The sequence below is a fragment of the Protopterus annectens genome, chromosome 2.part1, assembly GCF_019279795.1.
Source record: "Protopterus annectens isolate FY-2018-M chromosome 2.part1, PAN1.0, whole genome shotgun sequence".
Lineage (NCBI taxonomy): Eukaryota > Metazoa > Chordata > Ceratodontiformes > Protopteridae > Protopterus > Protopterus annectens.
In genome coordinates, this window is record NC_056729.1 from 1,514,669,219 (window position 1) to 1,514,693,845 (window position 24,627).

At 36.9% G+C, this 24,627-nt stretch overlaps 1 protein-coding gene and 1 long non-coding RNA gene across 6 annotated transcripts in view; both read right to left on the reverse strand.

Moving 5' to 3' along the window:
* PRDM16 (PR/SET domain 16) overlaps positions 1-24,627 on the reverse strand; it is a 2,576,872-nt gene that overhangs the window by 2,408,917 nt on the left and 143,328 nt on the right. The window lies entirely within an intron of this gene.
* Positions 10,523-24,627, reverse strand: part of LOC122794516 — a 157,127-nt gene continuing 143,022 nt past the window's right edge. The window contains exon 2 of the long non-coding RNA XR_006363649.1: positions 10,523-11,827. This is a non-coding gene — a long non-coding RNA (uncharacterized LOC122794516). The remainder of the gene's footprint in view (positions 11,828-24,627) is intronic.

The following is a 24,627-nucleotide window of genomic DNA, read 5'->3' on the forward strand; positions in this document are numbered from 1 at the left end:
ACTGCATACCCTGCTTATGTTCATTATCATCTTCATCCTAACAGGGTCATATCACAGCCCTGTTCAGGTTAAAGAGCATAATTAGGAAATGAATACATTTTTTCTTCCTCATTTTCCCCAACCTGCAGCAGCTTTTGTGGGGCTCCCACACAGTCAAGGATGATTAAGGGGGGCCCCCCTGCAGCCACAGGTATAGCAAGTGGAGAAAATGTCCAGCAGCAGGATTTAACTAAGCCACGGGCACTATGTCAGTGATAAAACATTTAATAGAATTCTGATGCTTGTTACTTGACAAAAATCTGTTTCTACAACCAGAAATATCTTTGAATTTTAAAGGAGGTATAAATAAGAGTCATTATCCATGTGGTTTACTAAGTATGCAAGAATGGTGTACTAGCTTTTGTTGGTTTGACAGACATGTAACAAAATATCAGGATAAGATAACTTGGTGTGGTTGGGGGCCCCCAGTGACCACAGGGTTCGCTGGTGCCTAAAGCCGGCTATGCATGTGCTGAGGAGGGGTGCAGAGTATATTGGGAAAAAGATGCTAAGGATGAAGCTGCCAGGTAACAGGAAAAGAGGAAGGCCTAAGATAAGGTTTATGGATGTGGTGAGACAGGACATGCAGGTGATTGGTGTGACAGAGCAAGATGCAGAGGACAGGAAGAAATGGAAACAGATGATCCGCTGTGGCGACCCCTAACGGGAGCAGCCGAAAGAAGAAGAAGAAGAAGAAGAATGGCCATAAAATGCAAAACAAACCTGTATGTTAACCTTATCTTGATGTTTATGATGTACTAATGTTCCTGCAGCACAGTAAGAAATGACAAATTTTTGCCTTATTCTAACACAAATGTCATGATGGGGGCACTCGTAGCTATAACATGTTGTTATTTTCTAAGTTTTTTTCCTTTTCAACATGCACTTTGCATTGTGAAAATATGACAATATCATACCATACTCTCATGCAAAACTGTGTTTGCATTTACTTGCAAGTGAGCTGATAAGAACAACTATCTTTGTGAATCTCAGATTTTTCTGTATTCTTTGTCATAATTTAAACTCACTGTAATAATCATTTCTACTGCTGCTGTAAAATAGTACTTGAATTAATTCTTGGGGAAACTAGTAAACATTGAATCTAGCCAAATTAACATAATAATAAATGATCATTAGCAGAATATTATAGATAGCAACCATAGTTATATCTGCAAGACTGTAAATCTGGACAACACATCAGGTATTCACACCTTGTTAATAGCTCATTATATTATAGATGAATAAAATAACAATTGCATACAACAATAGCCATATTCCTTGAAAGATGATCTCCCAAGCCTGACTGCTTCAGTGAAATATTGTGTTTTTAAAAAAAAAAGAAATATGTTTTAGCATCTGCTGAATAAACCTGAAAACATATTTTTTTCAAACTTTTGGAGTTTGATATACACTTTATATTGATAGATAGATAGTCATAGATCTAGATAGAGATAAAGATATAGGTATAGATATCATCTTTACTAATTTTCTCTAGTATAGCTGCCTTTCAGTTATTGAATGTCTATACTGTAAATTTAAGCTTTAACAATTTCCTTAGTGTATAAAATTGCCTGTTTTGTAACTGGAGCTTCCCTTGCTTTCTCCACTAGTCTCCCTGAAAAGGGGTATGACTCCCTTGGCCAAGAAAAGCAATAAATACATAAAATAAATAACTTACATGTGCAGAAGCATCGTTACTAAATAGGGAATGCAGTGTGTTTTGACTCCCCCACCCAACCCAGCAAAAAATGACATTTACTTCATTGTATTTAATTTTAATGAGTCAGGATAGAGTTTTTTGAATGTCAGAGATTCTCTCGGTTATTTTCATGGTGGCGAACTGGAATCCACCATAATGCAAATAGAGAAAGCTGCTAAGGGGGAGTGTCCAGGTGTCAGCAATAAAATACATGTTTAAGAGATTAATGATCTTACTTGGTATATAAGAGCTGCAGTATGTTCTGGAACCAGGCCAGCTCTTTTGTGCAGTGTTACTCCTCTTAGCCATTCCTTTGCAACATCCTCCCTAATTTCATCTAGCATCCTACTGCTCTGTTTTGTCACCGTACCCTTTTCTCTTATTTGCTGTACCGCCGCTTGTTTTCACATCCATATTATTTTACTATTTCAGTCTACACTGCCAAACCCTGGTGGCTATAGACCAGTTAGTCTTAAAGCCTCATATGTAAAGCAATGGAAAATATTATCTTACATCTCATTAACCTGGACATTGAAAATCTCTTAACCATGGACCCTCATCCATTTGGCTTTGTCAAAGGAAGGTCCTGCTTCTTTAACCTCATTAATCTCTTTTGAAAAAGTCACTGAAGCAGTTGATAGCAGTTATGCAGTACATGCAGCATATCTGAACCGGGCCAAGTCTTGTGGCACTATTCCCCAGTACAGATGATATTGACAGATTTATAAATCTGAGTAAAAATTCTTGTGTTGTGCAGTTGATAGCTAACTGGTTGCCTGAGAAAATCCATGAGATTAGAGTCACAAGTGCCACTTCTGAAAGCAAAAAAGTTATCAGTGGTACCACAGGACTCAGTGTTGGGTTCACTCCTATTTAGCATTATTTCTCAGACCTTCATCCAAACAGACCTGGCCTGTGTTTATCTAGTTCTGCAGACTACTGCAAAATGAATGCTGTTATTTGATCTTTCCCTGATTCACAATTGCTCCAGCATAGGTAAGAACATGCTAACTACTGGAGTCAGGACTCATATTCCACCTGACCCATTATTGAATCTAATGCTGCTTTTGGCATTTATGTGTCTAAACATGTTAGTTAAATGAAGGGACTTTGGAGGTTCCTAACTAAAACGATCAGTGGACTCATAAGTCAAACTAGCAGCCCTCTCTCTATACTCCGTTTCTTATAGAATGCTGTGTGGAATCTATGTCTAGCCTTATTTTCTATGAAAAATCCAGTCCTCTTTGTCCTCCTATTCATGTACAGAAGAAATTACTCCTCAAACACCTTGTTAAAGGAAGTAAACCTTCATTAATAAATAAATAAGCCACACTGCCATCATATCGCAACATATCCTCTCTCTGGAACAAACTTCCACTACATGTAAAATAGAATAACACCTTTGCCATCTTAAATGTAAACATAGATAATTGGATGCTCGACCTAAAATTCTCCTCTGATCTGTTTTGTGTTGTCCGCCATGAAGTTGGGGGAACTTTTGAATATGGACTATTGCCTAGCTTTGCAATGATTTGCAGATGTATTGCCTGCTATTTTCCTCTGGATTTTCTATACAGTCATGGTCTTATATTCAGTGAATCAGCCTACATCTATCCACCACATATACATCTCTCTTCTGCAAGAATTACTATAGGCAAAATGTGTCAGTGGCCATCATCATTAACTTTCCTGTTGATGGGTGAATTACTTGTTAATTGAATAGATCAGCTCAGTTCCAAGCTCAAAACTAAAATAACCAGCAGTGAACTCTGGTATCCCTTTTCCAACTTCACTAGGCCTAATTAATTCACTGACAATCACACCTTATTAGACTGCAATATAAGTAAAAGGACCAAAAGATGTGTTAACATGAATGCTCTTCCTAATGATATGAAATACCAATGTTCACATGTTTCTGATCGAATCTTTCAAGCCATCATATCTCATCCAATCAATCTCAGCTGCAGACCCCAGTCCTGACTAAAAACAAGAAGAAATATAATTTATGCTATTTTTGTTCAGCAGGTTCTATGAGTTATGCTTTAATAGTATCAAGATACAATTAATTTGAAACATTTTCTACAAATATAGAGGAGAATGTTTTCTCTCTAGAAAAGAAAAGGTAAAGGCCTTAAAATACCTGGACTTACTAAAATGGTACTGACCACATTAGGAAAAACAGATCACATCTGGGATTATATGAAGTCCTCAAGATTTTAGTTAATGATCAATGCCTTTTCAGAAGGTGTACTGTAATAGTGAAATCAAACTCACTAAATCAAGTTGTCAACAAAATGCTGGGTCCATTTTGGTTAACTAAAGTCATAGTGCATGCACGAATGTGCACGAAAGACATAGTGATGAAAATTAATTCTCTTCTGATCTCCTTCTGCAGTGTCACTTCCTGTTTTTATACCTTGAGCACAAGTATGTATCATTGCTGATGGTGCAGAATTGCTGCTTTCAGACTTCTTAGGAGATAAACCACACCTACCTTACTTGGAAGCTTTTGCAGTAACTCCATCCACTGTCTCTTTAAAGCTTTACTTTGCAGCTGTGTATGTCTGACTGACAAATGTCTTTTCCCGGAGTCCATCAATCTCTTTGATGTTTCCTCTTGCCTTCTTCCTGTCTCTCTGAAATCTTCTTCAGCAGATCATATTCTGCTTTCCTGCACATGTGCCTGAAACATCGTAATCTGGTCTCAGTGACCTTCTTTAATCGCAGCTACTTTGGCTTCTTCTCTCTTGTCCTCATTTCTTCTACTCTGTTGCCCCTCCACTCAGTAGGTGAATCTGGATCCCAAGCTCAGTGGCTTTGTGGCATTGCCCTTCTATTTTGTCTCCTGAATACACAGAATGTCCAGACTTCTCCTTCTATCATGTTCTCTACTAACAATGTGCAGCCTATCAATGAACCTATATTTTGTGTGGCAATCAATAGTTCATGTTTTGTAGGTTGATTGGCTTTAAGTCCAGCTTTTACTTAACAGAGCAATCCCAGGTAACTCAAGGTGAGAAACTGAGCACTAGATGGCAAGTAACTTACTGACAGAGAGCTAGAGCTTTATGATGGGCATACACTGGCCAATCATGTGCGTAGCCTCCTACCCTTAGCATGGGTCCCTGGTATAGGTTGGAGTAGGCAAGATCCTTATCTCAGTTATCATGCTCATTTTATCCAACATTAGTCAACATAACTGAATCACCTAGAGCAAATTTTTAAATAGTCAGATGGCTAGCCCTGACATGGTGTACAGTTGATGTCTAAAGTGGTCGGTGTATACAACCCTTACCCTGATAGGCACCTCCTACAGTCTATACTGCTACCCACACCTCCATTCACATTTGGCTATATATGAGGTGGAAACACTCAGCATATTTTGGGGAGGTGGGAGTAACCCCACAAGGATAAAGGGAGAACATGTAAGTTCCACACAGACATTGGTTGGAGGTAAGATTCAAACTTGTACCTTGTGCATGGGAGGTGAAGACTTTAACCATTTTGTCAATTGTGCCTCTTGACAAAGAAAATAAGAGACTCCTGTATCAAGAGTTCATGAAATCCTCTCTACTACAGACACATTTGCCAGCACAACACTATCGTTCAACCTAATGTCCATCACTTTAGAACATCTTTCAGTACAGCTCCCTTAGTGACAATTGTGACTCCATCTATCACTCTTGGGATATGGCCCAACAACATAAATAAAGCTAGCTTTACTCCAGTTCGAAAAGAACAACATCCTACTCATCAGAGAGATTTTAGCCTATTACAATCGCATTTAATCTTCAAAAGTGATGTGAGAAAATAGTTTATAAGTAGTTATTGAAATATGTAAGTGACTACTGTATCATTCCTAATGATCAAAATAGCTTTCATCCTGGTCATGTTAACTTTACTGCACTTCTAAAAGTAATTAACAACATCCACAATAATATGGACTCTATGCTACTCAATGATACATTATCTGTTGATCGTAAGATGACATTCAACTTTTTTAACCATCTTTTCCTGATTTCACAACTATAAAACCTTGACTTTGGCAATGGTCTAGTATGACAATTCCATGATTCTATTAACAGAAGAATGACATCAGTCAAGGCGCATTAGTTACATTCATCAGTCAAGGCGCATTAGTTACATTCATCAGTCAAGGCGCATTAGTTACATTCATGTGAAAACCTATCTCCACAGATGTCCCACTAGGCTGTGCAATGGGCCCTCTCTTTGTTTTTATATTTTGTACTTATTTCACTTTAGACTTCTCTGCATGTGGCCATTCATGTTCTACTTACATCTGAATCTACACATTCATAGCTAGAGCTGGTCATCCAACATAAATTTATACAAGTCTGGGATTAGTTTGACACCAACTAGCTTTGTATAAATGCAGGCATAACTAATGACTAGTTGCATGAGATCATGCAAAGACTTTCTGGGTCAATCTCCTTTTTATTAGGGTATTGAACAGTTAGTGATTCCAGTATCCATGAGTCTGGCTATGCAATAACTTGTGATTATTCGTCCATTTCAGCTTGACCATTAACAGAACCTGTAACTTCCTGGACATGGTTTGCAAAGTCCCTAGTCTCATAACTTTAGAAGCTTGAAGAGCTATCCAAAGAGCATCGCCATCCCTAGCATAATATACACAATCTTTCTTTACTCTCCTCATCTTATTACCAACAGAATGAATCTCCTAGACATAACAAGATCCAGAGGTTAATTCCTCTATCTAGAGCAGATCAGTATCGCTGTCTTTCTTTGCTTGTCATCCAACATACATTCTCCTCTCCCCACTCTTCTACCTGAGGAAGACACTTCCTTTATTCTTCTAAGACCCACCAGCAGCTTCATACTAGATGACATAGCTTTCATCTGAATGACTCATATTCTTTGAAATGTTTTTCCTTGACACAGTATTTAGAAACATGGAATATTTTCCTTGTATTCCACTGTAGAATGGTATCCATCTGTTACTGCTTGCCCATGTGATTCACGTTTCTTCCATTATTTTTTTAAACTATTACCTACTAATGCACCATCACCGGTTCCTTTACCCGTGTTTAACTCAATAAATGTCCTTATACAAGGGCATCCTTTTTATGTTATCCTTCATTCTATTGACTGTTGCCACTATTCATTCCTTTCTATCCTTCGTGTTGCTCTCCATTGACTACTCACGACTCCACCTCTGCCAAGTGTCTCTGCAGGATTATTCCTTAGACATCCCTGTGCATTCCTTTCTATCCTTCGTGTTGCTCTCCATTGACTACTCACGACTCCACCTCTGCCAAGTGTCTCTGCAGGATTATTCCTTAGACATCCCTGTGCATTCCTTTCTATCCTTCTTGTTGCTCTCCATTGACTACTCACGACTCCACTTCTGCCAAGTGTCTCTGCAGGATTATTCCTTAGACATCCCTGTGCATTCCTTTTTCAATTTAGATTTCTCCATTTATTAAAGGTATTCATATTAGCTTCTATAACTTCTTAACAATTGTGTGCTTCGAGTAGTTAAGGTTTATCCTCATTCTTGTTCTTTGTACCTTGTATAAAAATTCTGTACTGCCTCATATGCGTACTTCAAGATAGCTTTGGTATATAAATGCTTTACATTTTGTACCTCACGGTTGCACAGTGCTTGTATAAACCTCAATCAGCCTATGTATTATATGAATTACAACTTCATTTCACATTTGAACTTTTTCGTTGCATGTGACCATTTTGCATGAGTTATCTCTGAAAACTGACTACAGACCAGTTATTTTACCTGGTTAACAAACAGCTAAGTAATAACCATTTTTAAATTGAACTCTATGTCTATAACATCTGTTTGTTGTCAGAGAGGGGGTTGAGTCACTCACAGTAAGGAGGAGTTTCTGTGCACTAGTAGTTGATGGTCTTTTGCAGAAAGCCATTCAATGTCTTTTGACTACAATTAGCCATAAGCATGAGCCTGGTAGTCCCTACACTTTACTGTTGAAGGCCTGCTGTAATAACATTTGGATGGTCTGCGGGTCCTGAGCAGAGTAGAGCATAACTTAATTCCTTCAGTTCTCAAGTTGAGTTGTAGTTTTGCAGCATTTGAATGTATTTCTGAATATGATGACCTGGAGGAGCCAAAAAGTTAACCCACATGTGACAACTATACCAGTTCACATGGAGGAAGACAAATTGTATTTCCACATTACTACATCTGGATGGTTAGATTGACAACTATGGAACTGGTTGCATTTATCCCCATGTTGACAGACTTAATTATAGATCACATCATGATGTCAAAGACTTTTGATGGGTCTAGATATACCATATAAGTGAGGATATCCTTGTTTAGGTTATGTCGAATATGTTCACTCACATAGATGAGTGTACATTCCACTCAATGGTGGAAGCAGAAACAATGTTGCTTATTTGCGAGAATAGTTGATCCAGAGAAGTCATCTTTTGCCTGTGTGCTGCCTTTTCCACAATGTGTATAAGTGGGCTCAATATCATAATTATCATGTATTTAAAGCATAATAATTTGGAAAGGAAATCAAGGAGTTTGTTTTACCCAGTTAAGGGCTCCATTGTAGTTTTCAGGCGTTCTTTTAGGGAAAGTGATGTTAGCAGCCCTTAGGCCAAGAAGTATTAGTTTTTCTTTTTCTTTACTTTCTCTTTTTCAGTCACATAGTTCAGTTTAGAGCTATAATAAAATGTGGCTATTTATCAACAGCAAATATGTCTGGATGGAGTCTACAGGTCCATTTCTAAATACCAGGTCACATGTATTCAAGCACTACTTGGAAAATCTGAAGTCAATTTCTTAATTAATTCAGAAATATTTGCTTAAATCATTGACATTTGTATCTACTGTTGTCCACAGATGTAAAGTTTTTACTACCTAGAATAAAAAAGAACTGCTAAAATTCTGCAGGCACATATAAATTAATGTAACGGACAGTACTTAAACAATGTTAACAGTAATAATATATGTAAAAAGGCAAAAAGAATAAACACGGATAGAAATGGATTGCATCACTGCAAAGCTGTTAATGCATACAGATTTGAATAAATCAGTCAAAAGCTCCTACAAAGTCTGACTTCAAAGAGAGCTGCTCCACAAGTGATGTTGGAAAACCCGGCTACCTTTAACTGTTATTCTGTGCTGGGTCATGTATTAAAATGAGATGAGAATGCTATACTGTTCAGATGCTGTGCACACTAGCAACTGGCAAATATGGATTCATGCACATCACGGTAATACTTTGTGGTTAGCCCAACAGGTCGTTTGGAAGGTTATGTTTTTCAGACATTCCAGTTTCGCTACGTAAACATGAATATAACACATGTAAGCACTTTAAGTATCACTTCAGCTAAGAACCTTTCTGCTTCACACCTCAAAAAATGTTTGCTGTACTTTTTGATTAATTATCTGTTAGTACCAAAATGACTTTATTATCTGCGGTGGTGCAGCAGTAGTGTTGTTGCCTCACAGCAAGAGGTTCTCCCGTTCGATTCTTGGCTGGAGTGCGGGGAGTGGCTTCTGCGTGGAGTCTGCATTTCCTCCCCGCAGTTGGGTGGGCATTCGAAAGACATGTGTAAATGGGCGTGCCTTTGTTGAAGGTTGAACATCGAGCTGGCACCTCGGCGTTTGTAAAAATCTACTGCCAATCATTAGCGGACCGGAGTTCCGCTGCGGTGACCCCTAACCGGGAAAAGCCGAAAGACAACAACAACACAACCAAAATGTCTTTATTATAAAGTGTCCAAAATGTATACTGTAAGTATCATTTCTTGTTATATAATCCTTGGTTGTCCAGCATATGAAACTTTTCAATAAAATTAATGGTGCCTGATTATAATAGAGGTTAACATGTTGAGAAGTATAGAAAATGCACAGTAGATAATAGAAACCCCCTGTATTTAGCTTCTTAATTTCTGGCCTCTAGTTCAGACTTACTTTAACAGCAATGACACTGTTGTTGGTGCTTGAAAACTATTATTCAAGTGTTAATGCCTCTTTTACTGCCAGAGTGTGTTTCACTGTGGTCATACATTCCAGAAAACTACCTCCTAGGATTTACCTGTGTAGTTAAGAGTAGTATTTTTGCCCATGGGCTTGGAATGATTACTACAAGCCTCAGAATTATGCATCACACCTGCATCTACATATGAATGCCAAAGGTGAAGTCCTTTACATCCGTTCATATAGATGGACTCACAAAGACCTCCTCTGCAATTCATTTGATCTATGCTCACTTCATTACTAAAAGAGAGAAACAAGGTAGATGGGGTCTGTACACCACAACAGAGTAAAATGGGGAACTAGCTCCTGGTATATGTCTGATGCATGATAAATCTAGCAAACTGATTCCACACCACTTTCAAAGTATATTGTTTTAATTGTAAATGATGATGTGTGCTCTGAATTTTGACAGCTGTAAAATTAGAATGTTCCTGATGCATAGATAAATCTATGGCAGATGCATGAGACTCTTAATGCATTATTTAAGCCTTTCTAATATTTTTACAGGAAAAAGTCATATGGTATCATTTTACAAAGATTCTTCTAAGTGCTTTAGATAAATAAGACTAATCTATCTATTGTGCCAATCCCTTTTTGACAGTTACAAAAACATCACTTTTTTGTTATACGGTCTTATTTTTTTCATTTATGCAGATGATGTCAGCATAATCTAGAGAAAACTTCAGCATATTTTATGTAGATACATTATTTCAAGACAACCATTTAGTGCTGTCAGTGCATAACTTTCAGAAAGAAAATACAAGCACACATTTTTCTTGCCAGTGAATTAAGCACTTTTATTTCCCAATTACAGTTGTTTATATAACAAGCAGTACATTTTCATGTGTTAAGTCCCTCTTCAGCAATCAGCGCATTTACCAAACATACACCAAACATTGTAAGCAGACCTTTTTTTATTAAAATGTCAATAGAAAGTAATGTGAAGTATTACAAGGTATAGATCATTGGCATTGTGTTAGCAAAGGGCTTTAGGATTATAATGTGGAAATGGAAAAAAAGCATTCCAGATGTATGCTACGTGTTAAGGGGGTAGGAACAGGAAAGTAAGGAAGCTGTTTGCACATATATCCTGGATTAATGCCATGCATCTGTGTCAGATTATCAAACAATTTATCAGGCACATTAATATTATTAATATGTTTAGATCAAATAATCAGAACAGGGAAGGTTTCTGTGCAAAATAAACTGAGTGAGGTAATTACTGAGCTCTGCTTCAGTGAGCGATGCTTCTTCAAAGTCACATTTCTGTATAAGAGAGAGTGTGTGTGTGTGTGTGTGTGTGTGTGTGTGTGTGTGTGTGTGTGTGTGTGTGACACAGGTATAAATAAACCAGACTGTATTTCAACCACTGCAAAACTTGACCTAGCTTCAGAACATTTCCATATCATGTGACACTGACCAGAGTGAGCTTCAAGGTAGTTTTACCTGACCACTTCTGTGAAAGAACTTCTTCAAACAGTAACCACACCACACAAAATAACAGCATTACCACAGAAAAAGGGCTGGTTATTCACTCTCATGCATGTAGTATTCCCTTTTCAGAAATGTAAGTTCTTCAATGCTTTTATAAATTCTACTTTATTAATTTTTCAGCAGTCAAAATACATTTGAAATGTATTACACACGGTACAGCATACAGAGTCAAAAGTATATCAGTTTCTTTTTTCAGTGATAACTCAGTATTCTGCCAGTATTCATTCTGTAGCATAATTAACAGTTTCCAGCACTGGTACCAAAAAGAACATTTACCAATAGGCTCAAGGACGTGGTTCCCATTAAGCCCATTGGATTGTAAAATGTTACCAGGCCATGCTGACTCCAGAAATTAAGATCTGTATACATTTCAGCAGTTCTACTTTTTAAAAGAACCTGAAATCCAGTTATGGTACATCAGATGTTTACTGCAGTTCAGGTGGAGACAGGTAAATGTTTGAACTATTCATCACCAAAACAGAACAGAAGAGTAAAGCAAGAAACCAAGTGATAAATCATGGAAAAACATCTAATCTGTGTCACACGCTGTTATCTTCCATGGGAGTAAACTATGGGAGACTCTGTGATTTACAGTTAAAGAAAATATTCGTTTATGGATTAGTAGAATTGGTTTGATGTACTTTACTTTTCTTTCAATGCAGTAAATAAGCAAATAAACATTGTTATTCGAAGAGGACAGACTCAAACTAGAACCACATTTGAGTTGTTTAAAGCCTTTAGTAAATGAAATGTTCATCCGCATGGTTAGGGTGCATTACTTCTAACACATTTTTGCAGTTCAAAGAATTGTATATGGCGGTAGCAAATGCATAGCATTTTCGTATAAATACATTTGTCAGACTATATTTATAAATTAAAACTATCCTTCAAGATCATTTCATCCTTGACGCTATGCTTAAATGACAGCCCAAGATTTTTGCAGAGTAATGTGATGCTCAGAAAATTGTTGACTTTAGTGCAAACATTTCTGGAACTAATGAGAACAATTTCTTAAAAACAAGATATTGTTTAAATATGAATATAACATTTTTGGTTACTAGACAATCACCCAAATCTCACATCTGAAATTTCAAACTCTTTTTCTCTTCAGAAGTCTACAGTAATTATAACAATAATTCATCAGACTATCTATAATAGAATCATTGACTTTTCTGGGGATTTCTTCAATGTCATAATTCAGTTTAATCTGTAGTTGATATGACTTAAGCTTGTTGAAATACTTCATTGTGGCTGTATGTGATATTTGTTCTACGTTCTTCAATTGCTTATGGGAATTCATTTTTGGATGAATGCTGCAAGATAGTTGTGTGTGTGACGAAGGATCAGTAAAGTTGCATTCTGTATGAGGTGTATATTTAGTGATGTGGAAGTAGCAACAAATGTTATGTTACTGTAATAGCACCACCATATCATATAATCCCTCTTTACCATTAAGGAAGCAAAATGCGCCTATCAAAAATATTTTAATAATAGTGAGAGATGCAGCTCCAGAGATATCTTGCAGCTTGCCAGGTCTGTTGGTAGATTTTGTGTGAGCATCAAACCATGATACATATTTGTTCTGTGCAATCAATTAATCATGTTCCTTTGAGGAAGTTCATATGGAAGGTTAATATTTCTAGTTCCCAGATATATAGCTGAAATGTATTTATTTATTTATTTTTCATTTGCTGACTGAGTTAGTCCCACTAGGATAGAAACCTCTTTTCAGGATAGACTAGAGGTGGCATTTATGCTAAGTTAAATTTGGGTAGGGCACTTGGAAATTAACCGTATTCCTTTTTTTTTTTGAGAAGTGCCATGGGATCTTTTACATCCAGCTGAGCTACCACCAACCTAGGCAAATTAGACCTCAGTTTTACATCGCATCTAAAGGATGGCACACTCAAAAGTGCAGCATTCCCTAATACTACACTGCAGTGTCAGTAATGGGCAATTAATCCAGTCACCTGGAATAGGAATAGAACCTAACCTTCTGATGTTCCAGCACCAAAGGAAAATGTACTACCTCTTCAGCCACTGACATTGTCTACAATTGGTAATTTTCTACTTTCTATAGCCATAATCTTGGGAGCTAATATATAGTTCATAGAGGTTCATAGGTGTTTACTAGACTAATGACTACAAGGGCCTTTTTAAGCCTAGCCATGCATCCCAAATCTCTGACAAGTTCTGATACCCTTGATAATTATAAGCATGGGCCTGAAAGATGAACCATTTACAGGTTACCTGGGTCTATTAGAGACATAGATGCCAAACCAGGGATGAATTTCCAGTTTCCCATCCAATTGTCCAAGTTGCACATTGACCAACAGACCTGATGCATGTGTAGCAAACAGAATATAATGACAATTCTCAAAGCCTTTCCAAATAGCAACAACAACTCATGTTTGACAGACTAAGGATTGCTTCTAGTATGGAATCGATTTTATCATTTGTTTCAGATGGCTTGTGAAAAATATACAAATTTAAAATATTTCAATAATGGGCCAGATCAGTGTGGTATAAAATGGAGCAGTAATCTCCTTTGCATAACTGGACATAAAATTAGATGGACTACAGAATAGTAGTATAAATACCACCATGGAGCTTCCCTGAAAAAAGGCTACTAGCCTGGTGAGACTAACCTGGTCAACAAAGGATAATAAATATGCTTTTCTAAGTTTCATAGTAACACACTGGTCAAAGTTTAAATTGCTGTCTTGTACTGTCTCTCGATGCTTAATCATGGCCTCATTTTTAATGGTTTAAATATTTGTTTTGTAATCGCAAATAATTTTCTTTTCTGCCAAGTTTCATGATGCTAGTATACTGACATTAAAGTGAAGTCACTATTATGGCAAAATGTATGAACTGCTATAGACTATCTCGGAGAATTTTAGCATCACTTATTAAAGTAATTATTTTACCCAGTTTACAGTTATTAAAATATATAGTTATCCAGAGGCTGCTTCTCATGTTTACACTTGAGAAAAGAAGTGGCTTTAATCAGGAGCGGCCTTAGTTCAACTGGTGCCCTAGGCAAAAGGGCTCCACGGCGCCCCCGCCACACCATCTGGTGCCCCCATCCTGGTCTACCTACACCAAATAAATACTGGAAAAGTGCCCCTGCTACAGCGGCACCCTAGGTGGCCGCCTAGTTGGCCTATACCTAAGGCTGGCTATGGCTTTAATACATAATCCAGTGGAACATGACTGGTAAACTCCATCAGGACAGACAGTAAACAATCTGCAGAGATAAACTGCTTCCTTTTGTGCTTGACCCTCTCATACAGTTTAACTCAATCGTTAGGTTTCTTTTCTCCCTACAACATGGTTCCACCATTGTGTATGTACCAGAAACTTGCTTGTAGTTTTTAAAACTTTTATTTCCTTGCATTGGAGTCAAAGGAAGGGAAAGCCCACCTACTTTTTTTTAAAACTCAACTTCTCACATACTTTGCAGTGAAATTCGTCTTCACCTGCATGACATATCATAGACACAGTTAAATCTGTAGTTTACCCTGTCAGGTACTGCTGTCAATCTTAGATGGGTAATTAATCCTGCTAATGTCAAGAACACAGCAGCTGATGTAAAAAAAGACAGAAAGCTGTGGAATTGTTTCTACTGTTTTTATTGCAGAGGGGAGGAGAACTTAAGACTTCCTTTTCATAGCAAAAAAAAAGCAATTAGATCAGTCAGGGGTTTAAAGGCAATTGTCAACTATTCTGACAAATTTGCATAAGCAGCAACACATTATTGAAATTCTAAGCTTTAAGTGTTATTTATAATAACTTGTGTTAAGATAACTTGAGTAGTAGCAAAGATTTTTGTGACATTTAGAGAAAAGTCAGTAAATATTTTTTATTGTAAAGTATAAATGCATTTACCATTTTCAGCCCCCCACACACACACACACACACACACAGGCCAGAACTGCAGAAAGAGAGTCAGGTGGCAACCCTATCAACTAGGTGCATTGAAACTGTTCATAAAAAATTATTTTATGCTTTGTGCAATATCCTTTCAGAGGGGAGTGCATATCTGGCACATGCAGATCCATTGTAAGAGATTCCCACTGACTTTGAGTCAGTCCTTGCATTGTCAGAGAGCAACCATAATATACAGCTGAATTTATTTTAACATACATTTACTATGTGCCCTAGCATTAAGAACACAAGAAAAGGAAATCAGACATACTTAACTGTGTTTAAACACACACACACACACACACACACACACACACACACACACACACACACACACACACACACACACACACACACACACACACACTTAACTGTGTTTAAATACACACACACACACACACACACACACACACACACACACACACACACACACACACACACACACACACACACACACACTTTTGTACACATGTACTTTATATACATGTACATAAACACACATACACTATGTGTACAAAAGTGTGTGTGTGTGTGCCTGCAATATGTATGCATACAATGAATTATTTATAATAAACAACATAGTATAGTTAAGCATTATTAATGTATACATTCTAGTAAATGCACTCATTGATTTACTTGGTCACTCACACATTGGCTATGTGTTCCACATGCAATCTTGGTCAATGTCTTTCTGTCAGTATTTTTTTTTTTTATTTGTATTGATAAGTGCATTTAATAATTGTTCTTATCTTTGCCAGTGTAGCTTATGTTGTGGCTGAAAAGGGTCCTGGGACCAGTCCACTTTCCTGGTTACCAAAGTATAAATAAATATGAAATAGAAAAAAAGAGGGGGAATGTGACAGAAATAATTGAGGGACTAGTAAAGTACATTTTAAGTCTGCATCATTCATGAGAGAGAAAAATCCTCCCACTGAAGGCGTTGGGTAGTAGCAGACAGACTAGGTTTTGAGTCCTACTACTTGTCACTTGTAAATGTATTGCAAAGATTATTTACTGCAGTGGGAGTTTTCACACCTTGGCATGAGAGTATGGGGGAGGGTTTATCAAGTTTGTTAGGAATACAAAAGACTCTTCTTAAAAACAACTGTTTTTTATCTGCTTTCTTTTGTTGCAAGTAGCTAACAGCTATTTATACGCAGAACAAGCTCTGGCAGACAGATAAAGGAGGCTCAGTCAGGTAAACAGAGAAGCAGCTCTTTTACAGAAGGTGTGTTTAGATGACAATGCTTCATAGTCCTACCATTATATTTTAATGGAATGAGAAAACAACACTTCCTTATGTCTGACATGAGTCATATAAAGAGGACTTGAAATGCATTCTGGGAAGAAGGAAGGAAAGCAACAAGATAAGATCACGTTACCAAGGCAGGCCCCATCATCCGCCATTTTGAAAGAAACGCATTAAAATGATAAAAGAAGCACTTAGAGTGATTATGAGGCATTAAAATAGCTCAAAAACAAAGATACAATGAAAAAAATATGTTTTTTTGAGTTCTAGGGTGGAGTTAATATTTTATCCATCTAACTACATACAGATTGCTATGTAATGCTTTTAACTGGTTAGCTATTCTTTAATGTGGAAGAGTGGTAAACATCTTACAAGGGTAAGATAAGTAAAACACTCAGTCTATCTTTTTTTTTTCAAGTGCTTATCTTAAATGATGCAAAGAATGACAAAGAATTCAAAAGGCAATGTGGCCTTAAAAAAGCTCAGTCATGTCCAAGTCAAATAGATCATTTTGAAATGCTTCTTTATGACACTTCTTGATTCTGTAAGAAATACTGGTCAGACTGATGGGTTTAAAATTGTTTGGGTCTAATGTGTTCCCTCCTCACCCCTTTGTGAATTAGTGACATTATCACCTGTCACCATCCTGCAAAAACTGGCTACTTTGTATAATTTTGAATTCTACATAACATTCTTTTAGAACACTGTATTCTCCATTACTTGAGACATTCATAAGGTCAAAGACTTTCTTAAAATATCCATGCTAGTCATTTGAAATTTATCATGTGTTTTAAAAAGGCCTGTACAATATGATCTGGCTAGAAATAAAACATTACTAGTGGCAGGCTTGTAAACCCCACTGGCAAACACCACAAAGTCAGTCTTACATTTTAATCCTTAAATGTTTACTTGCCCTGCCGCCTTATATATCATAATTTATAAATGATCTTATCAGCAAGGACATCCACCCAAATCTGACTCTCTGTCTTGTCCCTTCTCACAGATGTTCATATATGTTATTCTTTTTTCATAGAAAAGATTGTTCTGTGATTTTTTTTTTTGGAAAGTTATTGATTATATTCCCACCACTCCCCATGGAATCACCCCCTGAAAAGACAAGTATTTTGCTGGATTTTCTTACAGGTTCATTGATTAGTACTAGGCTAACTGCCCTTGCGAGCCATTTTAATCCTAGCCAATTAGCCCTTGTACAGCATACACCTTAACCATTAGGCCACCCTCTTATACTTTTCCCTTTTGGTTCACCCTTCTGCCAATAAAATTCACCTTCTCTCTCTCTCTCTCTCTCTCTCTCTCTCTCTCTCTTTCTTTCACTGTCTCTCTCTCTCAGTCTCAGACACATGAACACACGCACACTCATTCTGTCTTCTGTACCATGTATCATGTACCATATTAGTTTCTTCCCTTCCATGCATTTAAAAAACAGCACATTTACTTTTCTAGTCATTTTTCTTCACTGCTTTTCATGTCTTTGTGTTTTCTTTTCCTATAAACATGTTCATTTTTTTTGTTTAAATGGAAGAAAATTGTACAAAATTTAGTGAAATCTCTGCAACTTGATAAAGGTATGAGCATCTGTGTGTTTTTCCTGTAAAGTGTAAAACTATACATTGCAAGATAAAAGAAAGTTGTTGCTAGTATATAGGTAGTGAGTTTTCTCTCCTAGTTATTTTGAGTTATTAGGATGACTGTAGACTTCAATGTTACATCTCAGACATTCTTCCAGTAAATATATAATAGCGTTATGTACAACTGAGCATGCATCAGGACTGAATACAAGACCTGCACATTGTATATGCACAGTTCATATAGGAAAGAAGGAGGTTAATGGTGACTATCATTCAATAATTTACTTATTCGTTAATCTGCTCTTATATATTACAATCCATGTAACATGCAGGAATTCCATGCTGCTCCAAAATTTTGTACTGGTATATTTATGTGTTGCCTACACATCTTGTATGCATATTTGTTTTCCTAAACTACCAACATCAAAAATATATGTTTTTTTGGTTGATAACAGTTTTCAGTATATATAATTATACAATGTATCCATAGATAAGGGAAGGGAACAGTTTTATAGCTGAAGCATATAACTAAATATGTTAGGAATCATCAGTAAGAATATTTGGTTGATGTTGTCATTTATGTAGGTTAAAGTTCAAGCAGAAAAATAGCTAAAGCTATGCTTTGGATTTGTTATACACTGACATTAGAACATGCATTTTCATTTTTATAGACAAGAAACCATTTTGGTTTATGCCATAGATGAATGATTTCACATAAACTAGGATAGGATGGGAGAACACTTTGATCCTGCTCCTCACCTAATAAGTCATTTTTATTTGTTCCTTAAAGAAGTTACTCAGGACTGCTGTCACTGCCTATGGGGTCAGAGGTCACAGATTCTCTTCTCAGGGTCTGCTTCCATGGCAGAACAACTTGCAAATATAAAAAGGCCATTCATGCTGTACAAACTGTTGGAAATTATATTTGTATGTATTTCTGCTCTTTTATGTAGTGTGCAAATACCTGCCTTCCAAGCAAAAGATAGAACCACTAATAATTCATCCACAGACAAAATCACAACTGCCATTTTATCCTCAATAGATAAATAAATAAATAAATGTTGAATGAATGCATAAATAGAAGTATTGGCATTCTTAACTTCTCAGAAGGTACTCTAAGTAGGAGAAAGCACAGAAAGCAATTCTTGAAAGTAAATTATCTGTAAAATATATTATTAGAATATGCTTTACAGCAGGCCACATTATCATGTTACATCTTCCATCTTCCATGGTGTAGACTGATCTGTATATTTTTCTTTTTTTTTTTTAGCAAAAATGTTTACCAAATGTTTTAGTGAAGTTGTTAGTATAATCTGATACTTCTTCAGCTGTTCTCAACTACAGACCTCCACTCACTGTTTCTTTGCCATATGCCATGTTTCAAAGACATGGAAATAAAGTTGAATGCTTATGACAGAACAAAAAACGCTACACTCTTAAACATTACTGATTAACCAGAGAGATCATCAGTATCCCTGCAGTGACACTGCAAATGGTGTATTACTTAAAGTCTGGCAGTTGGCTTACAGGATTAAGGAGCTGGTAACCAGGTGTTACCTGTGGTCCAATTTATTTATTTTTCATTTGTTGACTGGGAAAGTCTGATTAGGACAAAACCTATTTTCAGCAGAGGCCTGGGGAGAAATGCTCCAGACACATGTCTCTGGAATGTGGGAGGAAACCGGAGTACCTGGAAGAAACCCACACAAGCACAGGAAGGACATGCAGACTCCACAAAGAAGGCACCCCAACCAAGAATCAAACTGGAGAACCTCTTTCTGTGAGGTAACAATGTTAACTGCTGCACCACTGCACCACCCAAGGAGTTTGATTCCTTCAGCCTAACCATTAAACTTTGAGCAAGCCACTTAACCAGACACCCCTCCCATGCTGAATCTGAAAATGGACCATGGAGGTCAGTGATCTACCCTGTTAAACAAATACAAATAAAATAAAATAAAAATAAAATAAATACTGGGACCTCAAGAAATAAGTTCATCCTCTTCTAAAGACCAAATGTTTAGAGACATGGCACACACTGCGCTGAGCAAGCACATATAAAGTTGCATGAAAAAGTCAAGCACTGATTCAGAGGCAATCACATAACAAGGCTACAGAATGGCTATATTACTGCACACCAAGCAGACAGCTGATGCTCAGAACACATGCAAATGAGCTTTTCAGAATAGGTACAAGTAATGAAGCAATTCAGAGATAACTGTGTTGTGTATCTACATCACATACAGGACTGGTGCACACATACTACAGGTATAGTAGCAGAAATTAGTACTATGTGGCGTTATGTAGAGGCACCATATCCCACAGGCAGTCTATGTATATAAGCACATACATTACACACATTGTAATAGTTATTCTCTCTGTCACTCACAAACTTATTTGATGTAGTAAGGGACACCAGTATTTGGTGTTGTTGAGAAGTGGGTTCATATGTGTTTACTAGGCTAACGACCACAACGGCCTTTTTGAGCCTAGCCATGCATCCCAAAAATCGTCAGTTTGTCAAAGCAGGAAGCATAATATATTTATATCGATTTTGTTTCATTTATAGTTATAGCTAATTGCATTGTACCAAATAAGTGTGAGACTGATAGTGTAGTTAAAGAAGTTTCTTCTTTTCACTGCTGTTTTGTGATCTAGGAGTTAGTTTATAGTAAATTGTAGGACTGTGAAAGCTGCAGATATCTTCCTTCCCCTACAGAAGCAAGGTTCTTGCTAAAAAAATAACCCCATCTGCACCCCCTCCATACCTCCAAAGGTATGTATAGACCTACTCTGATGTCACAAACAGTGTAGAAAAGAGAAAGAAAAATTAACACCAAATGTTGTTTGGCCACATTACCTTGATGTATGGCATTCAGACAATTATTTTTCAGTGGGTTGAAATGCTCCCTAAAAACAATGTTTTTCAAAAGTTCTTTTAACTTTTGACAGAAGACGTTATCGATAAATATTTGTGACAATCTGCCACATGATAAAAAATGTAAACAACAATAGCTTATATATATATATATATATATATATATATATATATATATATATATATATAAATACATACATATATATATATATATATATATATATAAATACATACATATATATATATATATATATATATATATATATATATATATATGGGTCTACTTCAGAAGATCGACAGACCATTTGATCAACATTTATTTGGTCGACAGCTCATTTGGTTGACAACCAGTATTCAAGGCACTTAACAGGGATTTGCCCCCCCCCCCCTCCTCAATGTTGTGTGACCCTGGAGTTGTTATATATAGTTAGGGGGGGTGTGGGGGGCATAGCGTAGTTTTTCTTGCATTTTCATGCTTTTAAACGAAAATACACATAGAAAAAAGTGTGTACATGCACGTGTGTGTGTGTGTGTGTGTGTGCGTGTGCGTGTGCGTGTGTGTGTGCATGTGTGTGTGTGTGTGTGTGTGTGTGTGTGTGTGTATGCACTGAGTCATTGTTGAAAAAATGCCTAAGTAGGTCCTTCTATACCTAGTTAAATAGAATCCCTGCTAGAAATTGCCTAATCTTTTACTAGCAATTATACAGCGTTCAAGGCCATGGACTTCTAAAGTGACAGGCCACCTCCCTAGAGACTGTCTTCAACCTGTATATGTACAGGCTCCCAGACCATTTAGCTTATGTAGAATGGCACACCTTCATACCTAACACATCTGAATCTTCCATATATTTGGGTACACAGCTATACACTTTATATACTGACAACTCATCTCCCTACCTGCACCTTCACCAAGTTCAAGTGACAATCTACAAGAAACACTGTAATATGAATGTTTACTTATTTATTTATTGTATTTGTTTACCAGGATAGTCTGGCTGTACAGAAAGCTAACCCTTTTCAGCGGAGGCCCAGGGAAAAATTCCAACATTTCATAAAGAATATAGTAAACTGTCATGCACAAGTAATCAACAAATATACAAATTTAAACAGAGTACCATTAATTAATAGCAGTATAATGTCAAGAGCTATGAAACTTTTTTCCTGGGGGAAAAAAGCTCTGGAAAAAAAAGCATTACATAAAGGACATAGTAAACAGGAATGTAAGTAATCAGCAAGTCAAATATTCAGCATTTCATTAATTAATAGCAAAATCACCTAAAGAGCTATGAGACATGTTTGAAATAAACTTGGTAAAAGGTGAAAAAGGTAGGAAATGTTGGATTAGTATTAAAAGAGATAGGTTCATCCTCAACCCCTTTTCCCACTGTGCACTTGGGGTCGGGATGTCACTTCAACAGTGACAATCACCTTGAGGTAAGATTTACAGCACCAGGTGGCTGGCCCTGCCATGGTGGTTCAACTGTACCACTCATTCATTCACACACTCACAGGGCCAATTTGGAGTGTCCAATCCACTTGCTGCATGTCTTTTAAGTGTGGGAGGAAACTCACGCAACTGCAGGGAGGACATGCAGGCTCCACACACAAGCCACCCCAGCCGAGAATCGAGCTAGAGAACCTCTTGCTGGGAGGCAACAACACTACCACTGCACCACTGCAGCTGCCCAGGATTAGTGTTAAGTGGTAACAGAGAATATTTAAGATAGGAAGAAGGAAGAAAAGGAGAGTTAGTGGACAAGCAGGAGATTTTCTAGCGATACGTAAGGGTTTAGTGCTTGAAAAGAGCAAGAGATAGTAAGAAGCAGGACAGTTATTATCCAAAATCCTCTTTTTTCCCATAGATGCCGCCAATATCCTATATGTATGTGAGGCAAAGGCTTGGCTTTTTGCTGTGTGCACCTAGTAACCTTAAAGACCCCCAACCTATCCCATAAAACTATGACTCAGCCTACATGTTTGGGCAGTCACAAGCCTTATCTCCCTTCCCAAATATCTCCTGTACTGAATGAAGTATAAAGTTCAAGGCTGATGAGTCTGCTACCTTCTTCTGCAGTTCTTACTATCCAAACAGTGAGCCACTGGGTCAAACACTCAGTCAAATATTGCTATGCTGACCAGTTCATTGTGTCATTTATTTAACATTACAGTGCATGGAGTGCTTTATGACAGATGTGCTATTGTATATATAAATTTCACCTTTATCAGCAATTGAAGCAATACCCTATCTACTGTGAACACCATCTAAACTGCATTTCTCAGTCTGGCCCTTGATCCTTTACATGACATTTAATAGGTAGCATTAACGTTTGCCAACCTAGGGTTGCATAAATCAAGATGCACAGGTACATTTAAATATGAAGAATACCAAGTCAGATTATCATTGTATATTCATCTTTTTACATGCCAGTGTAGTGAGATTAAACAGTGCTGCTGTCTTGGTGTGGACAACAGTAACACACAGTCTAAATGACATGCACTGAAATTATAGGGCTTCTGGTGAAGATGGTGGTGTATTACAGCAGTAATTACTGCAGGGCCTGCAGGCTGTGCCACTTTAACCATGGGCAGAGCAGTTTAAGGCAGTGTCAGGACTTGGGAACTTGCATGACTGCCAGGCCTGATATTGATTATTGCTGTTATAAAAATGAGTTATTTTTAAGAAAAATATGTATTGTACTTTTTAAAATAAGTTTGTTATATATCAGCAATTGTTTTCATGTTTATCTCTACGCATGGAAATGGTTCACTGGAGAAACGTTTGTCCTGTATTGCGTGTGCATGTGTAATATGTTATTATACATGTTCATGCAAGTAAAGTACACAAACTAAATGTCATTTGTGCCAATCACAATGATCATTACAGACAATTTAATGAGTCCATGTACTTCAGTTACAATGTTTTTTTTAATGAAGAATTAACCTCTAACAAAGGGCTTAATGATGCATATATGGTCCTGCAGTGTAGGTAGGAGTTACATTTTATAGTTTGTTGTTTTTAACTTCCTTCTAAATCTTAATACTGGCAAGTTAAATCATGTTTTGAGTTTTTGAGTTCAGATAAATAGATCTTTTTGTACTGGGAACTGTAGTTTACCACTGCTAAAATGACTGTTTAGCCAGCATCAGATTGCGGAACAGCATATTATTTGCAGAAGTTATAGGCAATATTCTACATGCTTCTGTTCTTAATATTTGAAAAATCCAAGGGATGGATTTTATGTACTGACACAAGGCAGATGTCAAAGTTCTGTGATGCCATGGATGCTGCAACAAAAAGAAACAGGTACAAACAGAATTTCAGATTCTCAGATACAATGGAACTGTTTCTTTATGTGTATATTACTTTTGACACAATACTGTAAGAATAACAAACATGGAGTAATTTTTAGATATACCCTCTTGCTATGTGTACTTCACTGTTATTTTATCACAATTTAAAAATTCTCCAATAGTGACACCATAAACTCCTTCTTACATTTTGTAAGGGAACAATGTGATACCTTTATGGCTGATTTTTTTAGACACACACACACACACACACACACACACACACACGCGTGTATATATGTGAATGTATGTATGTATGTATGCATGTATGATAAATATATTGATATATATACATATACACACATACACACACACACAGATATATATAATATAATATATATATATATATATATATATATATATATATATATATATATATATATATAT